Source organism: Salvelinus alpinus, chromosome 39 (assembly GCF_045679555.1).
Source record: "Salvelinus alpinus chromosome 39, SLU_Salpinus.1, whole genome shotgun sequence".
In the NCBI taxonomy this organism is placed as follows: domain Eukaryota; kingdom Metazoa; phylum Chordata; class Actinopteri; order Salmoniformes; family Salmonidae; genus Salvelinus; species Salvelinus alpinus.
The window spans coordinates 5213795-5227962 of record NC_092124.1 but is presented as its reverse complement, the minus strand read 5'-3'; positions in this window follow the sequence as shown (position 1 = coordinate 5227962).

The following is a 14168-nucleotide window of genomic DNA, read 5'->3' as shown; positions in this document are numbered from 1 at the left end:
GACCTGGCCAAGGCTTCGACTCTGTCAATCATCTCATTCTTTTCGGCAGACTCAACAGCCTTTGCTTCTCAAATGACTGCCTCGTCTGGTTCACCAACTACTTCTCAGATAGAGTTCAGTGTGTCAAATCGGAGGGCCTGTTGTCCGGACCTCTGGCAGTCTCTATGGGGGTGCCACAGGGTTCAATTCTCGGGCCGACTGTTTTTTCTGAATATATCAACGATGTCACTCTTGCTGTTGGTGATTCTCTAATCCACCTCTACGCAGACGACACAAAATCTGTATCCATCTGACCCTTCTTTGGACACTTTGCTAACAAACCTCCAAACGAGCTTCAACGCCATACAACACTCCTTCCGTGGCCTCCAACTGCTCTTAAATGCTAGTAAAACTAAGTGCATGCTCTTCAACCGATTGCTGCCCGCACCCTCCTGCCCGACTAGAATCACTACTCTGGACGGTTCTGACCTAGAATATGCGGACAACTACAAATACCTAGGTGTCTGGTTACACTGTAAACTCTCCTTCCAGACTCACGTTAAGCATCTCCAATCCAAAATTAAATCTAGAAATCGGCTTCCTATTTCGCAACAAAGCCTCATGCCGCCAAACATACTCTCGTAAAACTGACTATCCTACCGATGCTTGACATCGGTGATGTCATTTACAAAATAGCCTCCAACACTCTACTCGGCAAATTGGATGTAGACTATAACATTGCCATCCGTTTTATCACCAAAGCCCCATACACTACCCACCACTGCGACCTGTATGCTCTCGTTGGCTGGCCCTCACTAGATATCCGTCGCCAACCCACTGGCTCCAGGTCATCTATAAGTCTTTGCTAGGTAAAGCCCCGCCTTATCTCAGCTCACTGGTCACCATAGCAACACCCACCAATAGCACGCGCTCTAGCAGGTATATTGCACTGGTCATCTCCAAAGCCAACATTTCCTTTGGCCGCCTTTCCTTACAGTTTTCTGCTGCCAATGAGTGGAACGAATTGCAAAAATCTCTGAAGCTGGAGTCTTATATCTCCCTCTGTAACTTTAAGCATCAGCTGTCAGAGCAGGTTACCGATCGCTGCAGCTGTACACAGCCAATCTGTAAATAGCACACCCAATTACCTCATCCCCATATTATTACTTACCCTCTTGCTCTTTTGCAGCCCAGTATCTCTACCTGCACATCTATCACTCCAGTATTAATGCAGTATTAAATTGTAATTATTTTCACCTCTATGGCCTATTTGTTGCCTACCTCCCTACTCTTCTACATTTGCACACACTGTACATAGATTTTTACATTTTTATTTTATTTTGTGTTATTGACTGTACGTTTGTTTATGTGTAACCCTGTGTTGCTGTTTTTGTCGCACTGCTTTGCTTTATCTTGGCCAGGTCGCAGTCTCAAATGGCCTACCTGGTTAAATGAAGGTGAAATATATATACTGTATATATTTTTTAATGATAGTTTGACGGTGATGTGGACACCAAGGAACTTGAAACTGTCAACACGCTCCACTACAGCCCAGTTGATGGGAATGGGGGTGTGTTCGGCCCTCCTTTTCCTGTAGTCCACGATCATCTCCTTTGTCTGGCTCTTGTTGAGGGAGAGGTTGTTGTCCTGGCACCACACTGCCAGGTCTCTGACCTCCTCCCTATAGGCTGTCTCATCGTGATCAGGCCTACCACCGTTGTGTCGTCAGCAAACGTATTGATGGTGTTGGGTTCGTGCTTGGCCATGCAGTCGTGGGTGAACAGGGAGTACAGGAGGGCAGTAAGCACGCATCCCTGAGGGGCCCCCGTGTTGAGGATCAGCGTGACAGATGTGTTGTTGCCTACCCTTACCACCATGGGGAGGCCCGTCAGGAAGTCCAGAATCCAGTTGCAGAGGGAGGTGTTTAGCTTAGTGATGAGCTTTGTGCGCACTATGGTGTTGAATGCTGTGCTATAGTCAATGAACAGCATTCTCACATAGGTGTTCCTTTTGTCCAGGTGAGAAAGGGTAGAGTGGAGTGCGTTTGAGATTACGTCATCTGTGGATCTGTTGGGGCAGTACGCAAATTGGAGTAGGTCTAGGGTTTCTGGGATGATGGTGTTGATATGAGCCGTGACCAGCCTTTCAAAGCCCTTCATTGCTACAGACGTGAGTGCAACGGGGCGGTAGTCATTTAGGCAGGTTACCTTCACTTTTTTGGGCACAGGGACAATGGTGGTCTGCTTGAAACATGTTTGTTTTACTGACTCAGTCAGGTTGAGGTTGAGAATGTCAATGAAGACACTTGCCAGTTGGTCCGCTTATGCTCTGAGTACACGTTTTGGTAATCCGTCTGGCCCCGCGGCCTTGTGAATGTTGACCTGTTTAAAGGTCTTGCTCACATTGGCTACGGAGAGCATGATCACACAGTCGTCCGGGAACAGCTGGTACTCTCATCCATGCTTCAGTGTTGCTTGCCTCGAAGCGAAATTAAATGCATTTAGTCTGTCTGGTAGGAGTGCCTCACTGGGCAGCTCGCAGCTTTGTTTCCCTTTGTAGTCTGTAATAGTTTGCAAGCCCTGCCACATCCGACAAGCGTCAGAGCCGGTGTAGTAGGATTCAATCTTAGTACCGTATAGACACTTTGCCTGTTTGATGGTTTGTCTGAGAGCATAACGGGTCTTCTTATAAGCATCCGGATTAGTGTCCCACTCCTTGAAAGCGGCAGCTCTAGCCTTTAGCTCAGTGCAGATGTTGCCTGTTATCCATGGCTGGTTGGAATATGTACGTACAGTCACTGTGGGGACGACGTCGTCGATGCACTTATTGATGAAGCCGGTGACTGAGGTGGTAAACTCTTCATTGCCATTGGGTGAATTCTTTCTGGTTGCACGTGACATGCTGGTAGAAATAAGGTAAAACGAATTTAAGTTTGCCTGCATTAAAGTCCCCGTCACTAGGAGCGCCACTTCTGGATGAGTATTTTCTTGTTTGCTTATGGCATGTACATCTTGTTGAGTGCGGTCTTAGTGCCAGCGTCGGTTTGTGGTGGTAAATAGACGGCTATGAAAAATATAGATTGGTAGATAGTGTGGTCTACAAGCAAACAAGAAAATACTCATCCAGAAGTGGCGCTCCTAGTGACGGGGACTTTAATGCAGGCAAACTTAAATTTGTTTTACCTTATTTCTACCAACATTTTTCGTCCAGTTCGAGGTGAGTAATCGCTGTTCTGATATCCAAAAGATATTTTCGGTCATAAGAGACGGTAACATCAACATTAAGTACAAAATAAACAATGCGAAAATACACACTAAATAGCACAATTGGTTAGGAGCCCGTAAAACGGCAGCCATCCCCTCCGACAGCATTTTTTCCTGCTACATCCCAAATGGAACCCTATTCCGTACAAAGTGCACTACTTCTGACCAAAAGTAGGGCACTTTATGGGGGAAAGGGTACCATTTGGGACATTGCTCTTGACTCCTATAAAACAATGGAATCTGAACCCAAAGGCTCAATACCAGTAAGAGGGGTGATTGAGTTATATTCGCTAAAAGTATAACAAATTGCTAGCATTGTCCCAGCAATGCTTACCCCAAGGCTGATTTCTTGTTTTTGAATCACAAACTATTCCAAATGTTCTCACAATGTCACACTGTGCATTTTGCACCCCCATCACAATGCAAATGTGTTAGTGTTAAACTAGTTGTACTTGGTGGGGATTTCAGGCAATTTCATAAGCGTTTATGGGGAATAATAAAAGTGCAACATTTGTCCTCCTGCAGCTAGTGTGAACGACTGCTGTGCGCCAAATACAAATTCCCTCTTCTCCCTTGAGCGAGGCCAGAAGATTAATCCTCATGGTTGGAGCTCTACTTGTAATTACCCACCAAAAATGATAGAACAGAACCGCGCCCTCAAAATTTTAAACAAACTGCTATGAGAGAATTGACAGTCAGGGTATACATTATGCATTATTTTATATCTGTGTCAGACACAACACTGTCCATAGGGTCATTTTGTATGGGGATCGCAGCTTGCTTGCTTTAAAGGCCCAATACAGCTGTTTTTATATCAGTATCAAATCATTCCTGGGTAACAATTAAGTACCCTACTATAATACATTTCTATTAAAATGGGAAAAAAAGTTTTTTTTTGCAAAAGATATTTGTCAAGCAAACATTTTGCTAAGACTGTCTGGGAGTGGTCTGAGTGGGAGGGGAAAACTAGCTGTTATAGGCAGAGAGGTTTGGAACTCGCTTTGTTATTGGTCTATTAACAAATTTACCGCATGGTGATGTCACCATGGAAAGCCGAAACTGCCGCCCATGCAATACTGCTGATTAGAAGGTCCTGAATAGATAGTATTTTCAACCAGCAACAATCAGGAAATAACACTGATCTAATTTTTGCACACTTTTAAAGTGTTGATTTCATAAACTGTTGTACAATATGATATAAAACACAGGAAAACCACCTTTTGACTGCATTGGGCCTTTAAGCCATGGCAGTGTCTGGAATGATGCACTTCTTCCCACCAGACTTCTTCTATGTCTGTCCGTCTTAGAAATATCCACATATGCTCTCTGAAAAGAAATATATAGCTCACAACCTTTAGATCTGCCAGTTTGACTCATAACAGAAGTTGTTGTTTGATGAAGGCCATTGCCGTTCAGTTGGCTCTGAAAAATAATTGAACATACAATGAAATCTGATCTTAGAATATCTTTGACTCAGAAGTTGTTGTATGTTGAAGATCACTGCTATTCAGTGGACCTCCTACTAGCCAGAAACATTTATCCTGGTTCAACCAGACTGAATGCTGTGAAACAATAGTTAATGCAGTGTTCAGTCTGGTTTACCCAGGCTAAGATAGTGTCCCAGGTGGATCACATTGGAACATAGGATTGGATCCATTAGCTTCATAAACAAGCCGGCGCAGCCTCATTAAACTCTGAAAATGTGTTTTGCGACATACCCCTCTGGCAAACTTGACAGGACCCATCAGACCCTCAACATTTCAGACTATCCACCTGCAAACCAAATGAGTCCAGCCTTCTAAACTACAATATAGATCCTAATTAGCAAATCAATGGTTCATCTTTAGCCGCGTGGGGCCTAGTCTTTTTGAGGTATTCTCTGAGGTGCATTGTCATCGGCTCTGCAGAAAGAAAGGAGGTCAGTGGAGGTGAGCCATCAAGCGTGAGGGCAGGAAGAGTTAAACACACAACAGGAGAGATAGAGAGAGAGAGAGTAAGCCCAATTAATTATAAATACTCAAAGAATCAGAAAGACAAAGAGATGGGTGTGGTGTGAAAGGTAATGGGATGAGGGAGGTAGATATAATCACGCTATTATAATAGAGTGTCAATGGAATTCGTTGCAGGTACATGTATTTAAATATGAGAGTGATGGGAGCATAGGATAGCAACTAGCTCACTACATAACATTGTGTATAGTCCTTTAGCATCCAAAGTGACTTACAGTTCATATGACACATATTTAATATACAGTATGTGGCCCATGCCAGAATCAAACCCACAACCCTGGAGTTGCCAGCACCACTCTCTAACCCACTGCACCATTGGAGCCATTATCAACCCTGCATTCAATATTGGGTAGATTAATGGAATGAATGAGCCGTTATGATCTTAGCTCAACACTGGGAAGGGGAAAAAAGGGGGTACTGTCACGCCCTGACCGTAGAGATCTTTTTATGTCTCTATTTTGGTTTGGTATTTCTTTGTTGTTTGGCCGGGTGTGGTTCTCAATCAGAGGCAGCTGTCTATCGTTGTCTCTGATTGAGAACCATACTTAGGTAGCTTTTCCCACATGGTTTTTGTGGGTAGTTGTTTTCTGTTTTTGTGTCTACACCAGACAGAACTGTTTCGTGTTGTTATATTTAGTTATTTTGTCTCAGTGTTCAGATTTTTTAAATAAATATCATAAACACTTACCACTTAAATATCATGAACACGCTGCGCTATGGTCCGATCCTTCTTCCTCTTCAGAAGACGACACCCGTTACATTAAGGTCCTTTGCTGTTCTGAGATTGATTTGCCCTTTCCGTACCAAAGTACGCTCATCTCTGGAATGATGTGTGGTGTGCTTTTAATGAAGCTTTTTTGGTGTGCTTTTAGCACCCGTAAGGGCAGCAAAAGAAGCATCACACAAGTGGGTGCTACACATCGCTTGAGGAGGAGTCATCCAGTCGCTATAGAGGGAGCTGAGGATTTACGAGAACAATGTCTGAGGAGAGGACAACTCCAGCAAGCCAACTCCATTATCACCATCATCCCTACCACTCGGCTGCCAGAAAAACAGATGCCTTCACCAGGAGCAGGCACTCTCTGAAGCTAGTGTTGACATGGACGCTCTCCATTTCTGTTTTCTTCAGCTACTGTTCTTTCTTGTTCATTTTTTGTCTTTATACTGCACTTCCGAATATAAAGGCGAATTTGTACTTGACAGCCTAACCAATAACACAATCCTTTATGTATTTGACCAGTTATTTTCCCCCTTCAATCCTAATCCCATGGGAATTGCTTTGGGATTATACACAAAATGCACATTTTGGACATGGATTTGCATGTTTGGATTAGTAAAGCCGTGTAATGGATGCTCGTGGTTGTAGAAAAAGTTCCTCCATCTTGTTCTGACACATATTAAAGCGATGCTCGTTTCCTTTTCACAAATTTACATTACTCATTTGCGACTCTGCGGTCACTGATAATTTTGCTTGAGAAAATTTGCTTGGCTCTCTATATCAGGCAGAAACACATGTCAAAGTCTAGAAGACTCCCAAGTCCACATTTTCTCCATCAGAAGCGAAGCTTCGCACTGCCGCCTCGACGAGCAACTCTCAACAGACATCCGATCCTCTGTGTTCATTCATTTGCATCACAGGATTGAAGAAGTGAGTGTAGAGAGATACAGTGGATTGTGAATTCTTTGAGCCTTTAAGCACCATACATAGCTCCACATATGCAGTTGATTCTCAACCTGCCTACATGTTTCCTTTCACATATCGCAGCAAATGTTGAGTAACAGAACATGATATTCTCTTCTCCTCCTCTTCCACTTCACTCCTCCTTCCTCCTTTTCTTTGACAAAACAAGCCAAACGTACAGTACTCCTCTGGGCGATCATTTATTATGTATCTCCGCACACATTTGCTTATCTAATAGGAGGGTATTGTCTCTGTTATTTAGGAAGCTTAGGGAAGAGAACGCCCCTGGGCCTTGCCTGGTTCTAATCCTCAGATCTGGCCCATGATGTCACATCGCTCCTGGGAATGGGAAGATACTCAGCGGCTCTAGGCGACGACTCTCGTCTCGTAGCTCGACATGGAGAGGCTTTGTGTTCCTTGAAGTTACAGTCTGGATTTCGAAACACAGCGAAAATGGTAGGCCCACCACTTGTTTTTGTATATCACTGAGAGATGGGTCTGGGGAAATGTAACCCCTCTCAAAGAAATAAAGAGCGCCCTAATCCCAAACTGTAGCTTTGAAGCTCGGAGGGAAAAGGCTCTGAATGGCCTTGGCAGAGACAGTACAGATAATGGGTGTTTTAGTACTTAAATGCCTGAAGGGCCAGAAAGTACTACACTCTTGGTTATTCGGCTGTCCCCATAGGAGAACCCTTTTTGGTTCCGGGTAGAACCAAAAAGGGTTATTTTTAAAGGGGACTCCTATAAGGACAGCCCAAGATCACTTTAAGGTTCTAGATAGCACTTTTTTTCTGAGAGTGTACTCACCGTATAATAACAGCTAGATTAAAGACAAGCAGCATATTGGCATTACAAAGTGTTTCCAAAACACTGGTTAGCCTAGATTAGGGGCTAATGTCTGGATTCAGTTGAGATTCCAAATCGTTTCAAATGATTCATGCTTTGAAAGCACAAAACTGTGCACCCTTCTGTACGTATTGTAAGAAGAAACGGACTGAAACGGAAACGGACTGTTAGGGCAAATGCCAGAAGAGTTGGTCCATCTTTAGCCCAGTGGGCCTGTCTAAATTGGGGGTTTTGCACAGAATTATCATATATATTTGGCTAGAATTATTATATATTTGGCATGGGGGTGGCCTCGACGGAAAGAATGGGCCGATGTAGGGGGCCTTGAGAACCAATATGGGCCGGTGTGTTAGAAATTCTTGGGGCCCAGTCTGTCCCTCATCACTCAGTGATGTCTCTACAATAGTGGTCCTTAACAGTAGTAATGCCAGTCAACGGCGTGAGAGTCAGTCGCTTTAAAATGCGTGCAGTGGAGGGGACAAGTCCCAGTATATGACCCAGCGCTAGAAATCACAACGGGGACAGAGAGACAAATCAGTGGAGCAGCATGGAGACGGTGGCATTCATCAATGATAGATGGTCCTCACTCCCAGCCAGCAGCCAGTACACTGTGGAGACCACAGTACAGTACGCTGAGATGCACAGAGAAATGAATGGGAGTCAGAAGACACACACATACTGCTCTTTCTTGTCTTTTTTTTCTGCCTCTCTCTCTCACACACACACACACACACACACACACACACACACACACACACACACACACACACACACACACACACACACACACACACACACACACACACACACACACACACACACACACACACACACACACACACACACACACACACACACACACACACACACACACACACACACACACACACACACACACACACACACATCTGACACATTCACACACATCTGCTGTTCTGTCGCACGCACCATCTACCTAAAAAAAATTTTTACAATTCTTTCAGATAAATTATAATTAGATCTATTCACATACAAAAGTGTTTTACCTCACATAGCTCAACCATAAGGCACCAATTCAAATCAACACACAAGCTGTTCCTCTTGCAGACATTGTCATTGTATATTGATGCGAAACCACACCTGTGCTTGGCTAAAATACCGTACATGAAGCTGCAGTGTGGTTTTCCTTTATATGCAATTGATTGACTTTAGGCCGTATTGTATTCAATGGTTAATATCAAGGAACTAACTCAAATGTTCAGATGTCAGACAAGATTCACTGAACACCTCCGTTACAATAGGACCACTCCAGCTCAAGCTGCTAAGCAGGCTAAGCCATGCATAATTGCCAACTTGCTCTAATTGTTCTTATGGTTAAACATATGGTAAGACATATTCATATGCAGAATTGAATTGCTCAGAGAACACCCAGAGGGAGCCAATCAAAGCCCAGCGTGAGGGTCAGTGTCCATTATGTGAGAGCACAACTCTAATTAACATTCAGATGTGATCAGACAGCAGGACACGACAGGTTCGATTCATTATTTATTTCATAATAGGCTAAGGTTGCCCCTAGACTCTGATTTTGGGTCAGTTTTGTATTTCCCCTACTAATGGTAAAGGTTTGGATTAGGGGAGGGTAATCTGATCCTAGATCTGTACCTAAGGGAAACGTCACGCCGGAGCATAGAAGTTGCCCATTGATCAGCTAACCATCCCCAAATCCTGATCATAACCATTAGGGGCTAAATGAAAAACTGACCTTATCAGCTTCTAGAAAGCCTAAGTGCAACTTTACCTTACCTAGCAACATTACCTTACCTAGCAACATCGGAGACGTTAGGGACAACAAACACAGACGGACTCATCTCATATTTATGAGTTAATTGTCTGTTGCTCTTTCTCTCCCTCCATCCATCTCTTCCCGTCATCTCCCTTGTCCGTCGCTCTCTCGTTTGAAACCTTTCAGGACGCTAATGTTATGCGGTTGACATGTGGACTGACAGATTGGAGAGAGAGAGAGAGAGACACTCTGATCCCACACCTGTCTCCCATGTGGCGTCTCCACTATGGACTCCTATTTGCAATTCAGCAGCCATTAAAAATTGCCTTCATCAGTGTTAAACTCCCACACGAGCAAAAATTCACCTGTTTTAGCTGAAAGACGATGCCCAGAGCTTACCGATGATGTTGCACAACAATTTAAGTAAATAAGTCATCATTTTAGTCAAAGTATGATATATTTGGCCTTGAAGTGGGAACTTTGCGGAAATTGGTGACCTGTAAGTTCTTTCTGACTACGTGTCAGTTATAGGGCTGGCTTTAGTTAACCACCTACCTACACATATGTTAGAGCTAACATGTGTGGGCTCCTTACTTCCTGTTTACAACCTGATGCTACTGTGGTCTGCAATGCACTTCGACTGTTGGGAGATGTTGGATGGGCTGACGCCGGTGAAATGGTGACTAACAAAATAGTAGGGATGCACGATATATTGGTGAACATATCGGATTCGGACGATATTAGCTAAAAATGCCAACATCGGTATCGGCCCGATGTGTAGTTTAACGCCGATGTACAAAACTGATGTCAAAGCTGACGTGCATACGTAATGTTGCCACGTAAAATGTTGCGCTACACGTGCAACACAGCATTCCTAACCTAGCCCACAACGTCTGCTGTGTGGATCGAGCAGTCATCAAGTCGAGCAGTCATTTGAAACAGTAAGAACATTTCAGTGAGACAACTCAAAGGTGAATCCATTAACGCCAAGATAATGGAATTCATTGCCCTTGCCAATCAACCGTTCTCTGTCATGGGTGATGTTGGCTTTCGCCGACTGGTCGAGCACCGGTACACACTACCAAGCACGTTATTTTTCAGATGTTGCCCAACCGGAGTTACACATTGATAGCATCACTGCTATTAGCTTCACAACTGACATTTGGACCAGCGATATCAGCCCCATGAGCATGTGTAACAGTTTAACTTTAGTCCGTCCCCTCGCGCCCCGACCCGGGGGCGAACCAGGGACCCTCTGCACACATCAACAACAGTCACCCACGAAGCATCGTTACCCATCGCTCCACAAAAGCCGCGGCTCTTGCAGAGCAAGGGGAACCACTACTTCAAGGTCTCAGAGCAAGTGACGTCACCGATTGAAAGGCTATTAGCGCGCACCACCGCTAACTAGCTAGCCATTTCACATCCGTTACACTCACCCCCCTTTCCAGCAGCAACCAGTGATCCGGGTCAACAGCATCAATGTAACAGTTTAACTTTATGGCGTCCCCTCGCCCCGACCCGGGCGTGAACCAGGGACCCTCTGCACACATCAACAACAGTCACCCACGAAGTCTCGTTACCCATCGCTCCACAAAAGCCGCGGCCCTTGCAGAGCAAGGGGAACCACTACTTCAAGGTCTCAGAGCAAGTGACGTCACCGATTGAAAGGCTATTAGCACGCACCACCATTAACTAGCTAGTCATTTCACATCCGTTACACATGCTGAGTCTGACAGCACAGGGGGCATTCGAGGATTTCATACTGAGAAAAGTCGTATTGCATGCTCATGAATGTGTTGGTTGTCATACCACTGCTGCCATTTCAATGGCATTTGAGAACATGTTTGAAACTTGAAAACATGAACACACTAGCTAGCTCCATTCGAACAACTGACTCGAGACAATCTCATCAACTGCGCCTGCAGCAGATGTGATACCCTCTGTCATGGCATTGAAACGCCTGCACAAATTCCAGACAGAATGCCACCGAATCGCTTGTTCACAGCCTCTCTTTACTGTGTCGCCACCATGCTCGATGCTATGTACAAGGACCGCTACTTTGATGCAGACAAGAAACAGGGTTTATGTGAAATGTTACATACAGAGCTGGGCAAGATGGAAACGGACACAGTGACAGTGCGCATCGAGGAAGAGAGGCCACGGACAGACAGAGCTGAAACTTCACTGCTTGACATGTATGATGAAATCCTGGTTGAGAATGAAACGACTGAACAAATGAACCACGAAACAGCACAGCAAGTAAGTGAAAGAAATAGGTTTTGATTATGTTTTACTGGTAATGGGGACATACGTAAATGCCAACAAAATAACTTTTTGGTCGGTGTGGTGTGTGTGTAACCTTTATTTAACTAGGCAAGTCAGTTAAGAACAAATTCTTATTTACAATGACGGCTTACCCCGGGCAAACCCGGACGACGCTGGGCCAATTGTGCGCTGTCCTATGAGACTCCCAATCGCGGCCTGGATTTGAACCAGGGACTGTAGTGACGCCTCTTGCATTGAGATGCAGTGTCTTAGACCGCTGCGTCCATGTGTGTGTGTGTTAACTATTTAACTGTACTAGAATACTTAAAAGGCCGGCCACAAATTTTTTTTATGTCAGTTATCGGTATCGTTTTTTTTGGAAAGGAAATATTGGATATCGGTATCGGCCAAAGATGTCATATCAGTGCATCTGATTAGTGGATGAAGTGGATAGGTGAAATGTAAACACAGCTGGGACACCTCGTCGTTTCTGGAGAGATGTGCAGGGCCGCGCTACAGCAAGAGTGTAGCGAGCAAGTAGCAGTTACTCGCTTAATATACACGTTAGGCTGTCTAGCTATCTAGAGCATAGCTAACTGTGCAGTGAAGTAAATCCATACGAAGCAAATTAATAGTTTGCTCATTGAGTATATCGCTGCTTTTAGCTTTTAGTCTTTAGCTTCACCGGTAAAACTGCATTATTACCACTAAATTCTGTATTCATCCTTGATCATTCAATTCCATTGCAGAAGAGGGAGGAAGAGAGTGGATGGTCCTCCTCCTTTTTGTAGCTGGCTTTGCTGTGATCTGTAGCGATTAGTGAAGAAAGTTACCCTGGCTTTTTGGTTTGTTTACAATTTGCGGAGTGTGGGCTGTGCCAGAGACCATATGGGCTGTGCACACGGAGGAAAGGTGGAAATGTGCATGCACAATTAATCAATATTTATAAGGAGCCAAACGTGAGTGTTTGTAGGGTGGAACTAAACAAGCATTTCCGCACTAGGGCTGAAATCCAAACACTATCCCCTCAGTCCTCAAAATAAGTGGACACTTCTGATCATGCCGTCCCTAGGAGGGGTGCGTCACTTGAGTGGGTTGAGTTACTGACGCGATCTTCCTGTCTGGGTTGGCGCCCCCCCTTGGTTTGTGCTGTGGTGGAGATCTTTGTGGGCTATACTTGTCTCAGGATGGTAAGTTGGTGGTTGAAGTTTTCCCTCTAGTGGTGTGGGGGCTGTGCTTTGGCAAAGTGGGTGGGGTTATATCCTTCCTGTTTGGCCCTGTCCGGGGGTATCATCGGATGGGGCCACAGTGTCTCCTGACCCCTCCTGTCTCAGCCTCCAGTATTTATGCTGCAGTAGTTTATGTGTCGGGGGGCTAGGGTCAGTTGGTTATATCTGGAGTACTTCTCCTGTCTTATCCGGTGTCCTGTGTGAATTTAAGTATGCTCTCTCTAATTCTCTCCTTCTTTCTCTCTCTCGGAGGACCTGAGCCCTAGGACCATGCGTCAGGACTACCGGGCATGATGACTCCTTGCTGTCCCCAGTCCACCTGGCCTTGCTGCTGTTCCAGTTTCAACTGTTCTGCCTGCGGCTATGGAACCCTGACCTGTCCACCGGACGTGCTACCTGTCCCAGACCTGCTGTTTTCAACTCTCTAGAGACCGCAGGAGCGGTAGAGATACTCTTAATGATCGGCTATGAAAAGCCAACTGACATTTACTCCTGATTATTATTTGACCATGCTGGTCATTTATGAACATTTGAACATCTTGGCCATGTTCTGTTATAATCTCCACCCGGCACAGCCAGAAGAGGACTGGCCACCCCTCATAGCCTGGTTCCTCTCTAGGTTTCTTCCTAGGTTTTGGCCTTTCTAGGGAGTTTTTCCTAGCCGCCGTGCTTCTACACCTGCATTGCTTGCTGTTTGGGGTTTTAGGCTGGGTTTCTGTACAGCACTTCGAGATATTAGCTGATGTACGAAGGGCTATATAAAATAAACTTGATTTGATTTGATGACGTATCATGACGTCTAATGAGTATAGACTTGCAAATTCGTCACTCGTTCATCCCGCGATGATTGTGTTTTCAGCCACCGGTATCTCGTGGGTGCTTTATATGCACTACAGTCTACTGATATTAACTATATAATTATTAACATATGCCTACTGTATGATAGCTAGCAAATTAATTAGCTAACTAACGTTAGCCTGCCTATGTTATATCTGCCCCTGCCAAGCCCTCTACTTCTCCTCTTGTGTCTCATCTCTCCCTCTCTCTCTGTGTGGGTGTATCTGATTGTGTGAGTGGAGACAGGTGTGCTGGAGTCAGAGCAGATCCCCACCAGCTGCAACCTGTTTCATA